Source organism: Schistocerca piceifrons, chromosome X (assembly GCF_021461385.2).
Source record: "Schistocerca piceifrons isolate TAMUIC-IGC-003096 chromosome X, iqSchPice1.1, whole genome shotgun sequence".
In the NCBI taxonomy this organism is placed as follows: Eukaryota; Metazoa; Arthropoda; class Insecta; order Orthoptera; family Acrididae; genus Schistocerca; species Schistocerca piceifrons.
This window is the reverse complement of record NC_060149.1, coordinates 324,893,124-324,910,496: the sequence shown is the minus strand read 5'-3', so window position 1 is coordinate 324,910,496 and position 17,373 is coordinate 324,893,124.

Sequence of the window (17,373 nt, the reverse complement as noted above, 5' to 3'; positions counted from 1 at the left end):
CAATAAATATTAAATATCTCAAGAAATTGTCTTCTCTAAGTTGTAGAGAGTACCGGCAGTAATCCAGAAATAGCTTCATTACTCGCTTCGAAACAGTTAAACGAATTAATTGACAGCACAATACAGCAGTAACTATATAAGGGCTACTATAGTGTTGTACACAGTATTATTATCACTACTACTACTACTACTACTACTACTAGTGCTACTACAATTAGTAGTTGTGGTCAAATACAAAGCTTTAATAGCCCGAAATCTTCCAGTTTCTGCCAGTTCAGAAGTAAGGAGTGCAGCAACCAAGCGATTTACGAACAGTAAATATAGAGTATACATTTTAGCATGGTTGATTTTAAATGGGGTTGCTGTGTGCAGGTCAAACAAGTGCCGCAATGGAGAGGAGTAATGCCTGGGAAATACGTTTTGTAACAACTGTCTAACCTCATTGTGGATAGTTAGCTTTCTTATGTGAGAACGAGTTGTGAGTAGCACTTGCGATGCACCACGAATTCCTTCGTCATTCATTCTAAAAAACACACACGCACACACACACACACACACACACACACACACACACACACACACACACACAAACTAAATATCATCATTTTAAAAAATAAAACTGTTCCAAGAAAGGTCTTTCATTCTACAGTTTAGTAGGTGTTGCTGTTGGTGATAATGTGGGGGAGGGGCGGGGGTAGTAATTAATGTGTAATCGCACTCATAGGTAATGGTCTAAGAACGGTTGGGTGGGAACCACTGGTCTACAGCAATGTTGCAACAGTCCTGTTATTCAGAGATCGCTACGACTGGCAGCTCATAGTCTTATTTGACTTCTGCAGATAGAGAACAAGGCAGCCGAGAAATAGAAAAAACGTACGACATGTAGCGAAGGACATCTGAGCAGTCATCTTATTTTATAGCTTGATACTCAAGTTACATACTATGTGATGAGAAGTACAGAAGTACCCAGAAACCCCCAAAAATATTCCTTTTTCATATCAGGTGCAGTGTGCTGCCACCTGCTGCCACGTACTCCCTATCAGTGATTTCAGTAGTCATTAGACATCGTGAGAGGGCAGGATGGGGCGCTCCGCGGAACTCACGGACTTCGAACGTGGTCAGGTGATTGGGTGTCATTTATGTCATACGTTTGCACACGAGATTTCCACACTCCTAAACATCCTTAGGTCCACTGTTTCCGATGTGATAGTGAAGTGGAAACATTAAGGGACACGTACAGCACAAAAGCGTAAAGGCCGCCCCCCTCTTTTGACTGACAGAGACCGCGGACACTTCAAGATGGTCGTAATGTGTAACAGGCACACATCTATCCAGACCGTCACACAGGAATTCCAAATTGCATGAAGATCTACTGGAAGTCCAATGACAGTTAGGCGGGAGGTGAGAAAACTTGGATTTTATGGTCGAGCGGCTGCTCATAAGCCAAACATCACGCCGGTAAATGCCAAACGACGCCTCGCTTGGTGTAAGGAGCGTAAATATTGAACGATTGAACAGTGGAAAAACGTTGTGTAGAGTGACGATTCACGGTACACAATGTGACGATCCGATAGCAGGGCGTGGGTATGGCGAATCCTCGGTGAACGTCATCTACCAGCAAGTGTAGTGCCAACAGTAAAACTCGGACGGGGCGGTGTTAAAGTGTGGTCATGTTTTCCATGGAGGGGGCTTGCACTCCTTGTTGTTTTGCGTGGCACTGTCACACGAAAGGCCTACATTGATGTTTTAAGCACCTTCTTGCATCGCACTATTGAAAAGCTATTCGGGGATGGCGATTGCATCTTTCAACACGATAGAGGACCTGTTCATAATGCACGGCCTGTGGCGGAGTGCTTACACGATAATAACATCCCTGTAATGGACTGGCCTCCACAGAGTCCTGATCTGAATCCTACAGAACACCTTTGGAATATTTTGGAACGCCGACTTCGTGCCAGATCTCACCGACCGACATCTATACCTCTCCTCAGTGCAGCACTCTGTGAAGAAGGGGCTGCCATTCCCCAAGAAACCTTCCAGCACCTGATTGAGCGTATGCCTGTGGAAGGGGTAGCTGTCATATAGGCAAGGGTAGACCAACACCATACTGAATTCCAGCGTTACCGATGGGGGCCGCTACGAACTTATAAGTCATTTTCAGCCAGGTCTCCGTGTACTTTCGACCACATAGTGTACATGAAGTGGGCGACTTCCAGTCAGCAAATCTTGGGCTTAATTAAACTTGAAGAGAGTGGATTGGTTGGTTTAGGCACGAAATGTGTTACAAAAGGTATTATGTATATTGCTATATATAATCTACCCTTATCACACAACGTTTTTAATGAGGTGGATAGAAACCCTATGAATATACACTCCTGGAAATGGAAAAAAGAACACATTGACACCGGTGTGTCAGACCCACCATACTTGCTCCGGACACCGCGAGAGGGCTGTACAAGCAATGATCACACGCACGGCACAGCGGACACACCAGGAACCGCGGTGTTGGCCGTCGAATGGCGCTAGCTGCGCAGCATTTGTGCACCGCCGCCGTCAGTGTCAGCCAGTTTGCCGTGGCATACGGAGCTCCATCGCAGTCTTTAACACTGGTAGCATGCCGCGACAGCGTGGACGTGAACCGTATGTGCAGCTGACGGACTTTGAGCGAGGGCGTATAGTGGGCATGCGGGAGGCCGGGTGGACGTACCGGCGAATTGCTCAACACGTGGGGCGTGAGGTCTCCACAGTACTTCGATGTTGTCGCCAGTGGTCGGCGGAAGGTGCACGTGCCCGTCGACCTGGGACCGGACCGCAGCGACGCACGGATGCACGCCAAGACCGTAGGATCCTACGCAGTGCCGTAGGGGACCGCACCGCCACTTCCCAGCAAATTAGGGACACTGTTGCTCCTGGGGTATCGGCGAGGACCATTCGCAACTGTCTCCATGAAGCTGGGCTACGGTCCCGCACACCGTTAGGCCGTCTTCCGCTCACGCCCCAACATCGTGCAGCCCGCCTCTAGTGGTGTCGCGACAGGCGTGAATGGAGGGACGAATGGAGACGTGTCGTCTTCAGCGATGAGAGTCGCTTCTGCCTTGGTGCCAATGATGGTCGTATGCGTGTTTGGCGCCGTGCAGGTGAGCGCCACAATCAGGACTGCATACGACCGAGGCACACAGGGCCAATACCCGGCATCATGGTGTGGGGAGCGATCTCCTACACTGGCCGTACACCACTGGTGATCGTCGAGGGGACACTGAATAGTGCACGGTACATCCAAACCGTCATCGAACCCATCGTTCTACCATTCCTAGATCGGCAAGGGAACTTGCTGTTCCAACAGGACAATGCACGTCCGCATGTATCCCGTGCCACCCAACGTGCTCTAGAAGGTGTAAGTCAACTACCCTGGCCAGCAAGATCTCCGGATCTGTCCCCCATTGAGCATGTTTGGGACTGGATGAAGCGTCGTCTCACGCGGTCTGCACGTCCAGCACGAACGCTGGTCCAACTGAGGCGCCAGGTGGAAATGGCATGGCAAGCCGTTCCACAGGACTACATCCAGCATCTCTACGATCGTCTCCATGGGAGAATAGCAGCCTGCATTGCTGCGAAAGGTGGATATACACTGTACTAGTGCCGACATTGTGCATGCTCTGTTGCCTGTGTCTATGTGCCTGTGGTTCTGTCAGTGTGATCATGTGATGTATCTGACCCCAGGAATGTGTCAATAAAGTTTCCCCTTCCTGGGACAATGAATTCACGGTGTTCTTATTTCAATTTCCAGGAGTGTACATTTCGTGATATAAATGCGAAACATGTCGTGAACTGAGCAATAGATGTAAAGAAAATTCAAGCAGTAGTCTTAATTAATAAGCTCATACGGAAATTCTATATGATGTATACAAATTCAGACTAGCAGATGATGTACTTTATGAAATTTGAAGCAGCCTCCTTTCCGTACAACCATTTCTGTTCTCATCATAGGCGGGTCAGTTTCACCAGTAATTTCAAATGCAACTGCTTCAATGTTATGATTAATAGAAAATTTAGTAACATCTCCCACGCAAAGCAGAGAATACTAGTAAAATACATTTTGTAAAATGTAAATCAAACCATCAGGATTTTCTTAAGATAATGTGATTCTTCTAAAGTAATGGAAATGCAATCTTTACTCGTTTATCAACGTATCCGTTCGTTGCGGATAAGAATCTAAAATATGTTCATGTACGTTTTCACAGGTTTCAATTGAGTGTGAGAGATTCTCGCTCTTACACTAAATTTTCTAAAATATATCCACCCATATATTGTTTCTTATACATCCCTCTTCCAACGAAATCCACATATTTTAATAGATTTATCGTTATATATATATATATATATATATATATATATATATATATATATATATATATATATATAAGAGATTTACTTGCGTCTTGTGGTTAGCAACTACGTACTTGAAATGTTCAATGTGCTTTAATAAGACAAATAGTTCGAGAAATAGTGATATCATGTCTTTTCTGCTAGATACAAACTAACTAGGCCTTCTGTCATTACATATCTACTGAAAACTTATCACAGTATTATTCGTTTCAGTACTTTTAGGTCACTTGGCAAACAGTCCAGCACAGAATCCTAGATTTACATTAAAATATGCGCTCGGTTCTGACCTGCCAGAACCCTGTCATAATTTTTTATTTATTTTTTCAGCTCAGAGTGAATATGGCTACTCACTTATATCATATGATAATAACCTGACATTCATTCATTTTTTGTACATGTCCGTCATCTTACAGGACGTAGGAAGGAGACAGCAAACTATAAGTGAAAAACGTGTGTGTAGTGCTGGGCTAAATTCACACACTTTCTCCTGACTATTTGAATACATGTACTAATACAAAACGGCGATGATCATTTAGCGTGGTTGCGAAAGAAGCAGCCTGCATAGTGAGCGCTGGCCGCAGGGAGCAGGCGCATTCTCGCCATGCACTCTGCAGCTAAATGTTACAGGTAAACACTGCAGTCAACCTACTAGTTCGAAAGGACATACACGGAAATTTTGCATTATTGGTTCATTCTAACACAGGGTACTAACAAGAGTGGACTGGGGGAGGGGAACTGTGTGTACTGAACCAAAAAGTGGGGCAAGGTCGCCAGAGGCCAATTGCCCTTAGTTACACCACTGATAAAACATTACCAATAAAAAATTACTCGATATAATTAGTGAGCTTAAAAAATGGTTCAAATGGCTCTGAGCACTATGGGACTTAACTTCTGAGGTCATCAGTCCCCTAGAACTTAGAACTACTTAAACCTAACTAACCTAAGGACATCACATACATCCATGCCCGAGGCAGGATTCGAACCTGCGACCGTAGCGGTCGCGCGGTTCTAGACTGTAGCGCCTAGAACCGCTCGGCCACCCCGGCCGGCAAATGAGCTCAGATTATCGCTCAGGAGTATATGAGTGTTTCATTGCATCATATCACTGACTGCTCTGTTATGCAGCTTATCACCACATTTAATATCAAAAGTGTTGGAAAATTTCATCAGACAACTTAAACGAATGTATTGCACTAAGAGACAAAAAAAAAAGTTCAAATGTGTGTGAAAGCTTATGGGACCTAACTGCTAAGGTCATCAGTCCCTAAGCTTACACACTACTTAACCTAAATTATCCTAAGGACACACACACACACACACACACACACACACACACACACACATACACATACACATGCCCGAGGGAGGACTCGAACCTCCGCCGGGACCAGCCGTACAGTCCACGACTGCAGCGCCTTAGACCGCTCGGCTAATCCCACGCGGCACTGAGACCAATGTAATAAATATGAGGTCAACTGTGAATGAAGTATTACACTGAGGTAAAAAAGAAAAAAATCGAAGTCCGCCACCTACTTTTTTAAACGATTTTGACTACACGAAGGTGACAAAAGTTATGGGAGAGCGATATGCACATATACAGATGGCTGTAGTATCTTGTATACAAGGTATAAAAGGGGAGTGCATTGGGGGAGCTGTCATTTGTAATCAGGTGATTCATGTGAAATGTTTCCGACGTGATTATAGCCGTACGGCGGGAATTAACAGACTTCGAGTGCGGAATGATAATTGGAGCTAGACGCATGGGATATTGCATTTAAAAAATCGTTAAGGAATTCAGTATTCAGAGATACACAGAAACAAGAATGTGCCGAGAACACCAACTTTCAGGCATTACCTCTCGCCACGTAAAACGCAGTGGTCGACGGCCTTCACTTAACGACGCAACGCAGCGGCGTTTGTGTAGAGTTGTCAGCGCTAAAAGACAAGCAACACTGAGTGAAATAACAGCAGAAATTAATGTGGGACGTACAATCAACGTTTCCGGTAGAACAGAGCGGCGAAATGTGGCGTTAATAGCCTATGAGTACAAACCATCGACGCGACTGCCTTTGTTAGCAGTACATCACCTGCCGCACCTCTCCTGGACTCGTAATCATGTCGGTTGAAGCCTAGACGAATGTAAAAGCGTGGCCTGGTCAAACGAGTCACGATTTCGGTTGGTAAGAGCTCATTTAGAGCTTAAGCGTGGCTCACACCTCACGAAGCTATGGACCGAAGTTTTCAACAAGGGATTGTTGACAACTTGTTGTGAACTGTGAACTGTGTTTACATGAAATAGACTGCGTCCTCTGGTCCAGCTGAACGGATCATTGATTGAAAATCGTTGTCACTGAGCCACAATTATTCGCGATTCGTCTGAAAAACATCCAGGGAAATTTGAGTGCATGAATTGAACACTAAGATCACCCGACACGAATCCCATCGAACATTTATGGGACATAAATGAGAAGTCAGTTCGTGAACAAAATTTTGCACCAGAAACGCTTTCGCAATTTTGTACGGCTATAGAGGCAGCATGGCTCCAGATTACTGTAGGGGGCTTCCGACTTGTTGAGTCCATGCCACGTCGATCTGCTGCACTATGCAGGCCAAAAAGAGGTCCGACACGATATTAGGAGGTATTACATAACTTCTGGCACCTCAGTGTAGGGCGGGCAATCATGTACAGTCAAGCATGCAAAACTCTTATACGCTGGTGTTCTGCGACAATTGTGCCACATGCTGGCACAGTAAACATACAAGGAGTGATATGAATCAGTTACTCAAGTAAGATTGAAGACTCACGTAGGTATGATGACCTGTCAGGTAGACTTGCGATGACCAGTGCATCATAAATTGAGGCTGCACGCTGTCGCTTGCGCAATGTGTCTTTCAGGTGCTGTAAGGCACCATGTAAAGTAAAATCTTCGATAGTAAAACAGTTTTATAAAAAAGGCAATAATTTTTAATGTAGACAGTAGCCGGTCCTTCTCATGGATATTTCTGAAGGTTTTTGAGCAAGCAGTGTATATAAATCTCAGGGCACGTAATTTATTTCTGTGCGCACTGTTTGCAAACGGAGCGTCTAGTGAAAATGCAATTTATTGTTTAGTTTCTGCGGCACTTACGCAACTAGGTTACGGTGAGACAAGTAGATATCCTCTTTGATTAACGGATGAATTTGATTATGTTACATACTTTTGCCTGAATTGGGGCTTCATATCTAGAAAACAGGAAGAAGAAGCTTGTCCAGTGTCCAGTAACAAGACAATATAAATTTTCGGTTGCTTACATATGCATGCCTATGAACTGAAAGGGAAGAGCGGCAACAGTTTTAAATAAACAGCAAAGACAGTCTTTTGGTCCTATTGGTATTATTTTCTGGTGTGACAGTGTGACTTTAGTCATATCTCCACAAGACAAGACATTCTTAAGAAGTAACTATACATTTCCGCACGGATTTTCGGTTCAACCCTACAGCAAAAGTCAGCAAGAAAGATTTCCGCATTCAACATTAATGATAAATATGTACTACATATAAACGTGGCACTGCAAAATGTCTTACATGCCATTCATAACAGTGCGATCGATTAGGAAAGTTGCCAAGTTCATCCTTTGGTATGCACTTTCATAGCCCATATGCGTTACTCGAAAGTAATGTATTCTCGAAGTTTACCCTGAGCCTTGGAGCATTCGGGAAAATCTTGACACTTCTGCCCTTATACAAACATCAAAAAAAGTTTTGCATCGCCTCAGTTCCGAGAGTTCCGGAACCTGTACAGAAAATTGGAACAGATGTCAAAAGAAACATCATTGCTTATGAAAACCACACATTGCATGTTGTACCACCATACAGCGAGACCTTCAGAGGTGGTGGTCCTCATTGCTGTACACACCGGTACCTCTAATGTTCAGTAGCACGTCCTCTTGCATTGATGACGTGGCATACTATTCATAAGTTCATCAAGGCATTGTTGGTCCAAATTGCCCCACTCCAAACGGCGATTCTGAGTACATCCCTCAGAGGTTGAGGACTGATATCCGGAAGAAGCGACTAAGAGAAGTTTTTGTGCAATAATGCACTCATAAGGTGTTTACCACGAGGGTGAAACACCCAAAGCGTTCTACGCGATTTGATCAGAGCTGCACGGTATAAACGACAAAGTCTCTTGGCGGCCGACATAGTTTTCTTAAAATAAAAATAGTTAGATTTCATCTGTTTTTGTGGGCTCCACATAACAAACTGAGATCATTCCCACGTTCATAAATAGTGGGTACTTGGACGTTTTTGAATACTTATTAATTTATTACCTCTTATTCCATTATTCCCTGTATATTGCTTACTTAGTAAAGAGGTTTAGTAATTCCGAAAACTTTTGATGGTGAGTTGTCGGCCACCTTCCCCCTACCCCCAACCCCTTCCTGTTTTTAACTATACTTTCGACATTCAGAAGTTCCTCGATACTTGATTTAAGTAATTTTATTAACTTTTTATGCACGAGAAAGGTACTGAAGTGAGAACGGTCTATCGAAATGCAACTGAACTGTTTACTGCGAAGTGAGCTGCGCGGGGTAGCCAGGCAGTCTCAGGCGAGTTGCCACGGTTCGCTTGGCTACCCCCGTCGGAGGTTCGAGTCCTCTGTCGGGCATGGGTGTGTGTGTTGTCCTTAGCGTAAGTTATTTTAAGTAGTGTGTAAGCCTAGGGACCGATGACCTCAGCAGTTTGGTCCCACAGGAACGTCCCAAAGATTTCCAGTTTTACTGCAAAGTGAAAATAATGCTCCCCCTGACGGTTTCCTGCTTTTCAAATGGTTCAAATGGCTCTGAGCACTATGGGACGTAACATCTGAGGTCATCAGTCCCCTGGACTTAGAACTACTTAAACCTAACTAACCTAAGGACATCACACACATCCATGCCCAAGGCAGGATGCGAACCTGCGACCGTAGCAGTCGCGCGGTTCCAGACCGAAGCGCCTAAAACCGCTCGGCCACCGCGGCCGGCTCCTGCTTTTCATTACATCGCAAATAATGATCTAAATACCTCCGATATTTCCCTTTGCGAAATACGTTTCGGAATCTATAAAACAGAATGTTTATACAGTTCTCTGTGGCCCTAAGTTGTAACTAACGTTTTTCGCATGCCTCAATAATGGCGGAAAGGTAACTAATTTTGCAATAACTCACATCTTCTTTCAATTAAACGTCATTCCCTAAACCCGACACTTCCCGTATTCTGCCTCGCCATTATTTTTACTGCAGTGGTTTATTTCTCTTCCAAAATTAACTTTCTAAAATGAAAATTAATGACTCTGCCAGTACTGTGGCCTAGTCTGCGCCATTTTTCTAGTTCTGTTCGACGATGTCTATCCTTTTTTGTTTTATATTTCTTGACGATGCCAGTCTGCCATTACTGTGTAAGGACATGTTTTAAATAGTCTCATTTCGTCAAATCTTTTAAGCTCACGTATTCTTCATGCCTGAAATTAATAACATTTTTATCTCGTACTTTATTGTACATTTGCTGTATTTGGTTTCCCCTTTCTCTCTTTCTCTGCAGGTATGCAGATGGTCACCGCAGACTGAAACTGATGTTCTGATGGCAGTGTTTGTGATGATAGATTGAAATTAAAGAAAAAAATTATATACTTTATATGTCGCAGCTTGTATAACTTTAAGAACTAAATTTTGCTTAACGCTACCTGAAAACAAATCTACGTTCCATCACGATCGCCAAAACAGTACACTTTACCACGCGGGCTAGCTACCACTCTGCAACTTTCGACCGTCCGCAGACATTTAATTGAGTATGGGGAGTTAAGACCTTAAAATTTCCATTTTTTGTATGAGTGAGTCGGTAAGTATGTCTTTGCGTCATGCTACAAAAACTAAATTTTACAGGTGATCCAAAAGGCTTATTGTATCCCAGAGGACAGATAATTATGAGAAATGTGCAGCCAACGAAATCTCTGCAGTCCGGATTCCGGCGGAGGGGGAGGGAGGCTAGTGCTCTCCTTTGTCAACACCCTCCCCCCCACCCTCACCCACCCTCCGCCACCGCCTTTGGCATCTACTTCAGCCCCGTTGTTGGCAGCAGCACTGCAATGCTCCAAAATTTGAAGACTTCTAGCAAAACCAGGGCTGATGTTTGGGTGCGACTGGAAATGTCTAATGGAACCGATGTTTGTGAGCTTACATGCTACTACTTTGAGACTGTCGGACAACAGACGACGGTCAATATTAATATTGTATTTCAAAATTACATTGCTTGATTCGTAATTTTAATCCAGAGTGCTACTAATAATTGGATGAATTGTTTTATTCCACCTGGTTCGTTTACCTTTGAACAGAATTCCTTCTATCAGTGGCTAATAGGCTGTTCTGAGTAATCTATCATATCCAGCCAAATGTAGTTTTTCACTACAAGTCTTTATGTTTACGTTGTGTCGTAGCATTGCTTTTCCTCTCTCCGTTTTATCAATGGAATAAAATTTTCTTCTACCAACAGTTTGCCATTGAGTCTCCCACAGATACGCAGGCCGGCCGCTGTGGCCGAGTGGTTCTAGGCGCTTCAGTCCGGAACCGAATCCTGCCTCGGGCATGGACGTGTGTGATGTCCTTAGGTTAGTTAGGTTTAAGTAGTTCTAAGTCTAGGGGACCGATGACCTCAGATGTTAAGTCCCATTGTGCTTACAAGGGAACCTCCCCATCGCACCCCCCTCAGATTTAGTTATAAGTTGGCACAGTGGACAGGCCTTGAAAAACTGAACACAGATCAATCGAGAAAACAGGAAGAAGTTGTGTGGAACTATGAAAGAAATAAGCAAAATATACAAACTGAGTAGTCCATGCGCAAGATAGGCAACATCAAGGATAGCGTGAGCTCAGGAATGCAGTGGTCATGTGGTTAGCGTGAGCAGCTGCGGAACGAGAGGTCCTTAGTTTAAGTTTTCCTTCGACAATTATTATCTGTCCGTCCGTCCGATGCGAGGTAACTGCGCCGTAGTATGGGGACGCTACACCTAAACAAACATCGAAACACACGACGTCAGTCGACTACAGCGCGCGGAAGAGAGAGTATTCCTGCTAACGAGGCTCCCTGACTGGCAGTTGACTGTTCGCTACTTTGGACGAGAGTGCATTAAATGCGTGAGATGTATTCCGTGGGCAATATGAATGCAGCAAATGTAGCTCGCGACTTCAATAACAAGGTCAATGAATATTTTCCTGTGGAGGAATCGGTTGACCTATGACCTTGCGATCAAATGCTTTCGGTCCCCATTGGAGAGGCACGTCCTTTCGTCTACTAATCGCACGGTTTTGCGGTGCGGTCGCAAAACACAGACACTAAACTTATTACAGTGAACAGAGACGTCAATGAACGAACGGACAGATCATAACTTTGCGAAAAATAAAGAAAGTAAACGCTTCACTTGAGGGAAGACTTGAACCAAGGACCTCTCGTTCCACAGCTGCTCACGCTAACCACGGGACCACAGCGCTCCGGAGCTCACATTATCCTTGATGTTGCCTATCTTGAGCATGGATACTCAGTTTGTATATTTTGCTTATTTTTTCATAGTTCCACACAACTTCTTCCTGTTTTCTCGACTGATCTGTGTTCAGTTTTTAAGATCTATCCACTGTGCCAACTTATAACTAAATCTGAGGGGGGTGCGATGGGGAGGTTCCCTTGTTAGAGCCATTTGAACCATTTGAACAGATACGCAGATAGTTTCGACCTTGTTAACGGCAGGTATCGGGCCGATGATTAAATGAGGGACATATTTTTCTGCGACAGACAAAGTACCGTTACGTGATGTTCTCATTCAGAGAAACGAGAAGAATTTTGAGTACAGTTGATGTTTTTAGTCACTTTTAATGTATATTATCAGGTTACTTTTGCGAAAAATTGTAATTATTGAAAGTGATATGTAAAATCACTCGTCTTTTCACAAGGTATGAAGTGACGTTACGAAATTCCATATAACTACAAATATGTAGCCTATATAGGATAAATATATTATACTTGTTTACTGATTGAGGAACTAATGGATAACTTGTGATAAGCACACCAGCGTTATCAGATAAACGACGAATGCGGTCTAAGAGTTATTAGGTTCAGTGTCAATTTGTTTAATCAGAATGAAGTCGTTGATTGCATGTCATAGGAAATAGTAGATTTATCTCGAAAGAGCGTAGAAGTGCATCCCATCCTTACTTGGGATTGGTAGAGTGATGGGACGCTAAATCCCTACATATACAATAGGCGTTACTCTTTTGCTAGTAAACTTTAGCCCAAACTTACATATCGGAATTTGAGGGCTCATAGACTATTCACACTTTCTTTTAATACATCGATTTTCAATGAACAAGGTATTCCTGTGACTTACAGACACACAAAGTATTTTGAACACTATACGCGTGAGGTACCGAAAATATTTGACAAAGCACTCAAAGGTTAAATAAAATAGAAACATACAAGGGATTGGTGAAATATTAGGACAGATTAATAGTACATATCCCGTACTATGTTAGTTTATGGGTGAGTTTAAAAAGACAGTGTCTCAGTAGAGACGTGGAGCAATGAGTTAAGGCAGCTCCGAAAGACTGTCCTGAGTCCATCTCCACTTCTTTTTTGTAGTTTACGTGCCGTCTCACGAAAAGATACGAAATTATGCACGTGAGGAGAAGAGAATAGCCAAACTTGATTTGATGAGCATTTTCAGTATTTAGACTAGATACCATGTCCACTAGATGCGAATCGAGTGAACCATGATGGAGCATGGTGGGCCTACAGAATTGCACACGAAATATTCCGCCCACGAATACCATTGCCTTTGGGCCAGTGATGAAGGAAGAAGGTACTAATTTCTTTCAGAAATTTCTTTTCGTCTTGACGACCAATGACTTCGAATGACGAGATTCAAAATCTTCGCATAGCTAGAGGGTGGAGCAGTCCTTGTGGAGTTAACATCGTTATTTTGCTCTTGTGCCATACCATGCGAAATCTGGAAAGAAGACAACTTCAGGCTGTTAAGGAGTGTTCAATTTCAACTTTAATGGTTTAACAATGTTCCATGTTTATTAACTATATAATTAAAAGTACCTGACGCAGTGCGCAGACGGAGTAGTTACGTGCCGGGTGGAAAGGCGGTTCCCCGAAGCTGGCGGGCCGCCGCTGCAGCAGTAGCGTGTATACGGCGGGCGGCGATCCAGGGGCCTCCACCACCACAGTCACGCGGTTCTCTCCCACTCCCAGCGTACAGTTGGCAGATCTGTGGGCCACAAAATGAGTCAGGTATCGCACATTGGCTGAGCTCCCGAGCTGTCAAGTAAAAAGCATGCAATCACTGCAGTCAAGTAGAATGGAGGTAATGTACTTTCATTAGATCGCTAGTGTAGGATTCTCTAGTTATAGTTTAGTTATAGTTTTAGATATATCAAAGTTCTGTAAACATTAACGGGCGTACAAGTTCACCGCATTACTTCTTACATTTCCAAGAAATGCCCTATCTTAACGAAAGTATGCGGATTTCACTACGTAATCAGAAAACGACCACTAGATTTCACGAGCATAAAACGAGGGAGGGAGTGTTGTGTTGTCAGTAGAGAAGCGGTAAGCAGAAGGGGTAGGTCAGAAGAGCTCGGTGACTGGATGTCAACTGAGTAACAAATCCATGAGCCAGCCCCTGTGGCCGAGCGGTTCTAGGCGCTTCAGTCTATAACCACGCGACCGCTACCGTCGCAGGTTCGAATCCTGCCTCGGGCATGGATGTGTGTGATGTCCTTAGGTTAGTTGGGTTTAAGTAGTTCTACGTTCTAGGAGACTGATGACCTCAGATGTTAAGTCCCATAGTGCTCAGAGCCATTTGAACCATTTTTAACAAATCCATCAGTTACGTTTCAATCCGTCTACAGCTGCCCAAGTCGACTTCTGATGACGTGATTGTGAAATGGAAACACGTAGGAAAACCACAGCTAAACCAAGACCAGACAAACCTCACGTACCGACGGAGAAAGACGGTCGAGCATTGCCGACATCGGTTTCTAAAAACAAGTAAAATCGTCAGAAGGAATCATTCGTGAGTTCCAAAGTACTGCGAGCACACAATGACTGTTCCTAGGGATTTATAAGCAGAGGGCTACAATGTTCAAACTGCACTAATGAACCATTCATTTCCATAGTTTGTGCTAAGCGATGCGTGAGGTGATACAAAGAGCGACTCCACCTGACAATGGATGAAAGGAATCGAGTGATTTGGAGTGATGAATAACTTCATACCGTGTGACACTCCGACGGAATGTTTTGCATTTGGCGAATACCGGGAGAACGTCATCTGCAATCTTGTTGAGTTCTAACAGTGAAGTAAAGAGTATGTGGTGTTAAGGAATGGGGGTGCTTTTTGTGGTTCAGGTGTGAGTCAATGGTTTGTGGGCTATAGCATTCCTGAAAAAAAATGGTTCAAATGGCTCTGAGCACTATGGGACTTAACTTCTGAGGTCATCAGTCCCCTAGAACTTAGAACTACTTAAATCTAACTAACATAAGGACATCACACACATCCATGTCCGAGGCAGGATTCGAACCTGCGACCGTAGCGGCCGCGCGGTTCCAAACTGTAGCGCCTAGAACCGCTCGGCCACTCCGGCCGGCAGCATTCCTGACGTTTGCTGCCATGCTTAGAGTTCCTACCCGAATCTAATGGAATACCTTTGAGATGAATTAGAACGTCGACTTTGTTCCAGAACTCAGCGTCCAACACCACTGCGGTCTCTGGTTTCAGCGCTTGAGGAATAATGGCCTGCCATTCCTCAATAAACATTCAGTCACCTCACTGAAAATGTTCCCAGCAGAGTTCCAGCCGTCACAAAGGCGAAGGGTGGTCACACCCCATATTAATCTCCACTAGTAAGTGTCCCGACTCTTTTGATCAGATAGTACATTGAAACGTTTTTTCGACGATTTCTGGAATATAGTTGATAGTTTTAATTACTACCTCTCTTCAGCGACGGCTAACGGGGAAGATTTTTATTTTCCTATCAGACTGAACAAGGTGTTTGAGATTATAATTTTGTTACAGAGACTAAATATCTCTGGTAAATTTTTAGTCAGTTGGTAGAGCACTTGCCCGCGAAAGGCAAATGTCTCGAGTTCGAATCTCGGTCCGGCACACAGTTTTAATCTGCCAGTAAGTTTCATATCAGCGCACACTCCCTACAGAGTGAAAATCCCATTCTGAAATTTTTTGTCCTCAGAAACTTTTGTGGTGCGTGTAGTAACATTATGATGATTATAAAATGAATGCTTTCACGACCAGATGACAATGGTGCTGGTAAACCTTTCGGGTGTAAGATCGTGGCCCATGAAACTCTTGTGTTCCTAACGTTTTGTCCAGAACTGACCCGCACGTCTTCAGAGGCTTTGCTCATCCGTTCAGTTGCCGAGTCGGCACCTCAGCGGAGGAGAAACACCTCTGAATATGTCCAACGCAGTTCTGGACGCAACGCTAGGAACACAAAAGTTTCGTGGACCACGAACTTATACCCCTAAAGGTTTACTGATGATGATTGCCTATTGATGTCGTTTGGAATATTATTTTCATTATTGTGTCGGAAATTTACAACTGCTAATAGTAAGTTTCTTTGATTAGTTTTCGATAACAGTTCTTCGTAATTGGAGGATCTAAACGACATAAAGCTGACAAGTTTTGAACCGAGGTGACTTAAGCAGAGCCAGATGACAAACGCTGAAATGATACGAAGACGGGTAGTTGAAGAAGAGCCGCACATAAAATTATTAACTTCACATTCCACAAATAGGCCTATGGCGTTGCAATTGCGACTGTGTTACCGAATGTAGATGTTACGGTGTAGTTTAGGCCTCGCTGTGATTAACCCTCTCCGCCTCCCACTCCGCTTTTCCTGCACTCAACTCATAGTTATTAATCAAGTATGCCAAGATACGTTAACTGTGTGTTGAGGAGCCAAACCATAGTCAACTGTTAAAAGAATCTACACTATAAGGAACTGCTATGGTGTGCAATTTCGTGGCGGAAGCACTGTAAAGACAGCCAAAAAATTCAATAATATGTTGTTCGTAGGCAGAAGAAGAATTTTACGGTAACGTAAAATCGCTTTCAGATTTATGCCGGACGTAATATGGTCGAAATTAGACGTGCAGTCGACGATGAACGCAACGAACAAAGAACTCGCTCGATTGCACAAGGCTGCATGGATATTTTTGGGATGATACTGAGGTGAGATTGTGTAATGAAACCACGTAGGACGTAAATCAAGATAACAGATAGGGAACCCCGCAACAACAGAATTTTACTCAACACGCCACGTTGCTCACTGAGCTGGTCGTCCTACTGCTACAGGGAGCACTGATAACTGAAAAATGCAGGTTAATCCTCTCCAAAAAGCCGTCGTGCACCAATTGTAGTGAAATCCAACACTTTGACTACCACTAGATGATCTGCGGTTACAGTGCAGTACAAATTTCGCTTCATGAAGTTTGTACGTTATGGTATCAACAGTACCCGCATGAAAATGCGTAAATTCTACCCACGAAGAATGACCTTTATCTCTCTCCATAGGTGTCTCCTCCTGCTTTCCTTGGAAAGACGTCAATAATCCTTCGTACTGCACATGACACCATAACGTATTCACAAATACGCAGTGAAGAGGCCCGTGTCGCTACGTTAGGCTACCGTTACACGGATGTAAGGGGGAAGTAAACGTCCAGACGACAATGCCTGTGAACGCAGAAAACGTATGGCCAGTTAGAAATCAATAAGTATAACATCTGAGAAATAGAATAGCCAGCAAAATCTCCTGGAACTACATTTATAAATATATATGATGCGCACTTTGTTGATGCCCGTCCAATCCAGTGAAACTGAAACATGCTTCCGGAAGACTATGAACAACTGCACCCGTTCACCCAAGTAGCACTCAGTGTTGTCATTGCAGACTGCGTACT